The following is a 4,574-nucleotide window of genomic DNA, read 5'->3' on the forward strand; positions in this document are numbered from 1 at the left end:
CCTTGTGTGAAATCTTTTTTTATTTGAATAACAAAAAACGGTTATAAATACTCACAATTCTAAAATTTCAGTCACGCTTGTCAATAAGAGATCACAAGTTTAATGTCTAAGGAATGTTCCACTCCGACTGCGTATAAAAAGCTGCCTCCGGTCACAGCATGCCACCGACTGCATTTAGGCTGGATGCCCCTGAAACTCGTAAATCCAGCCTAAAAGCAGCCGGTGGCACGATGGTATGGTGATGTGACGGGAGGCAGCTTTTTATACGCAGTCGGCGTGGAACATTCCTTAGACACTGATCTTGTGGTCTCTTATTGACACGCGTGACTGAAATTCTATAATTGTGAGTATTTATAACCGTTTGTATTATTCAAATAAAAAAAGATTTAACACAAGGAGGTGGCACTTTGTTGCTTTTGTCTTCTATATAGCTCTTGGTAGTAGAATATTTAATGAAGAAACAAAATAAAAATAATAAAGCAGAAGAGGAGACATCTATTCTACTGAGCACAGTAAGCAAGACTGCAGGGACTTAGCTAGTGTTATTAATAGGGATGCACCAATACAGTTTTCTTTATATTGAGTACCTATATTTTTTCTTTGCTACTCGGCGATACCGAGTACCGGTGCCATGTGCCCCGATTATCAGGAAGTCGGGCTGGCTTCCAGATTGCCTGCCACTGTTCTAATGAAAGAACACCGGCTTCACTTGCCAAGCCTGCCTGGCTTCCTGACCAACCAGATCTCCCTCTGACCGGATGTTCCAGTATCAGAGGCAAGTATCGGAGCATTTGGGCGAGTACGAGTACTTGCCCAAATACCCGGTATTGGCACCGATACTAGTATCGGTATCAGTGCATCCCCAGTTATTAAGCATAGATACATAGTATATAGTGCAAGTAGGTTGTTCTTTATAGCAACATCAGGATTCAGGAATATGGCATTGTATATACTTGCTTCATTAAAGTGTATTGCGTCCGAGTAAATCAGCACAGATTGCCCCCGGTGGTCTAGATCTTACTGGAGCTTGATAAAGGTTTCAGTGGAAGACATAAATAATATCAAGTTCCTGAGGTAAGGCCATATATTCAAAATCTGAAATGAAACTGATTTTGAAAGATCGATATCTGGTTTAAAACAATAATGGTCAAAACAGAAATAGGTTATGGACCTGCCTATTCAAAGCCCTGATTTGATTCCCGGAAAAGTCAGTCAATTTCAGAGACAGATGGACAACTCTAGACATCTACAAGAAGTAATTTCTGCTAAAGGGTGCAAAACCAGCGTTTAAGACCAAGGGTGAACATACTTCTTCCACCGTACATTTATTTTATAACAAAATTTCTATAAATGTAATTGCCTTTGCAATCATTTAGTCTTTTTATTCAAGTACACCACTTATCTGTAGGCACTGTTTGGGTGTTCCTAGATGCTGAAAAAAGCAACAATTTCCCTGGGGTGTACTTGCTTTCTTACATGACCATCTATTGCCGTCATCAGGAAGCAAGATGGTGATCTATTACAGCACAGATCAGCGCACCTCAGAGGAAATTATGATCATGTCCGGGATGCCATTATTGTATTTTCCTTGTAAACCACAAAGTGCTTTTATTAACAAATTGGCCCACAATGTCCATAAAAAAAGCTATAAAATATAAACAGGAAGAAAAAAATCTCTGGTATCAAAAGCAACCAAATATGGCATTGGAAATGAATGCATTCTATGGACAATGCAGAGATTTTAATAAGCAATTTTCAGTGATAAAAAGCACAGCATGTCTCGATTGCAAATGTATTCACAGATATTAACCTATCCGTATACCACTTCCACTGTAAATGGACATTCTTCCAGCAAGTTCCTTGTAACTGGAGGACAATAATTAAGGTCCTTATTACCCAGCTGCATGTAAAGCTGGCAGGGAGATCCATAACAACTGGATTTTTTGTACAGCCCGATTATCATTGCTCCTTCTTTTGGCATGGGGGGCAAACCCAACCAAATACCATGTCACTGGGATAGATTTCTGTGAGCTCAGGAAAGCGTACCATGCAAAGTGTGCCATGGTGCTGCATTGATTAATGGACATGGTGAAAAGTGGGCGTTCCTGAATAGCATTATTTTAAACACATCTTCCAGCACCATCTTCCTTAGTGGTTCTTGGCATTAAATTGGTGCTGATAATACTTTGTACTGCTAGATGTGATCACAGATATAAAGTTGTTCAAACGCTTTATTCATTCAGGTCTACAAGCTGAACAAGAAAAAACAATTGATTTCCTCATCCACACTCCCTCACAGCTGCTACCGGAGAGATCTGTATAAAGCAGTCACAGTTAGAAAAAAACAAAAACTTTGAAATCAAAGCTCAACTCTGGCTTGATAATTTCATTGCAATAATGATTTCTAAGGACATCTTTACCATTGTTTAGTAGAAGTATGTGGGTGACTTTTACACGAGTGGACGTGCCTGTACGTTATATTTCAGCTGAATACTGAAAAATGGCCTGGACAGGAAGGGGGTTTAACACCCCGATCAGCAAGTGGTTAAAAGGTACCAGAAACACCACTTGTGATTCCATTAGATTAAAAACATTTTTTATTTATACATCATTAAAAGCATATATATCAAAATCATGTTAAAACACATAAAAGTGTCCATCTTTACATTGTAAGCATCCAAGATTAGCTATCTAGGAACTAGATTCTGACCTATTTATATAAATAACATAGGTTACTACTTAGGTCCATATAGTCTGTTGTAGGTTGAGGCCCAAGTATCACTGCAGGTTGTTATTCCTCTATGCATTTCGCTCCCATTAAAAGGAGCTTGAAAAGGCACATCTCAGTGTCCAGCCCTTTTTTTTTCTTCTTCCTCCCCCTCCTTTCTCCTAAATCCTAAAGACATAAAAGATGCCAAAAAAAGAGAAAGAAAAAAGGTATAAATAGGGAGGGAAATTGAAAGAAACAATATAGGGATAAGGGGCAACCCACTGAAACATGCCCAATGCCAAAGTGTCATCTGAGACAATTTAATATCAAGGAAGGAAAGAAAGTCCGGTGGTCTTGCCCAAAGGAAAAATCCAAGAAGATCAACCTCTAAAAAACAGGATCAACTCTCCGGAGTTTTGCAAAAGAGGGGCCCAGCAAACATGTGTACTCGTCAGAGAAAAAAAAAAAAAAAAGTGTCCAAGTTTCCCAGAATATCTCCTCTCTACTGTGTAGAGCAGCTGCCAGTTCTTCCTCTGCGGACGAGAAGAGGGAAAGCTCCAGCTGATTGGATAAGGTCCCGCAAGGGCTTCACCATTGCTCTCATATGTAATGTTTGTCTGGAGAGGCCAGGGAGAACATAGATTTGAGCCCCATCAAAAGCGAAGCAACTTCATTCGAACAAGATGTCCATAAGCCGAGGAAAGCAAGCACCACGCTACTCCCTATGTCCTCGGCTTATGGACATCTTGTTAGAATCTGCTACTTATCCATAGTGATCCAAAAATGACAATGAGTTACATTGTGGACACTTGCTGATCATAAGACGTCCTCTGGATCTGCTGACTGAATGGACGGCACTCGCAGGTTAGATAAGTATATGTATACCTGCAGAAATCTCCTTTTGGGATTAATTTCCATTGACATGGATAGTGTCGGATGTTACACATGACCCGGAGCTCGTTAGCTATTTATTCCAAATTTCACACTCCTAGAGATGCGATACGGATTGGAGCGTAGTCCTTGGATGTCTTTTTGGGTCATGTAGATGTCACACACGGATTTCCTTTTGATCTTTCTGACAATTGAGGACTTTCTGGATCATATATTGATTATTGGACACTGGGAGTCTGTGGATTATACTCGTCCATACACATTGCTTGACCCTTAGCAGTTTCGGACATTCTGATGTCCATTTAAAGAGATTTACTTTATTAGACCGCGCATGGACAGGAAAGACCCACTCGTTTTTACAACCGTTAATGGCTGTTTCACATACAACTGATCGGCGGCTCTATAGCCGCCGATCGGTTGTATGGCGTGATTTTTTAATCGTAAAAACACGCCCAGTGCACCAGCGTGCAAAAACGACAATTGCGCTACACATGTTACATATCGCCGCGAACGTCGAAGTGAGAGCAATCATTTTAGGGCCATCAATCACCTTTAACACTAAACTGATGAGCGGTAAAACCTTTTAAAGTGTCGCCTATGGCCAATTTTGGGTAATGTAGTTTTTTGAGGTTTCGCGCACGTGCGCAATTTTAAGGCTTGACATGTTTGGTGTCTTTTTACCCAACGTTACCCCGTCTTTTATATTTTACAAAAAAAATTGGGTAATAATAATAAATGTTTTTGAATTTAATATAGGGGAAAGTTTTTTTTTTTAAATTCTGTAATTTTTGCTTAATATATTAAAAAATAAAAACCCCAGTGGTGATTAAATACCACCAAAATAAAGCTCTATGTGTCCCCAAAAAAGGGTATAAAATTAATTTCAGTACAGCGCTGCATGACGGAATAAATGTCAGTCAAAGTACCGCAGCGCTGAATACTGAAAAATGGCCTGGATGGGAAGGGGGTTTAA

This window comes from Nanorana parkeri, unplaced genomic scaffold, assembly GCF_000935625.1.
Source record: "Nanorana parkeri isolate BGI_ZX_2015 unplaced genomic scaffold, ASM93562v1 scaffold2518, whole genome shotgun sequence".
Taxonomy (NCBI): domain Eukaryota; kingdom Metazoa; phylum Chordata; class Amphibia; order Anura; family Dicroglossidae; genus Nanorana; species Nanorana parkeri.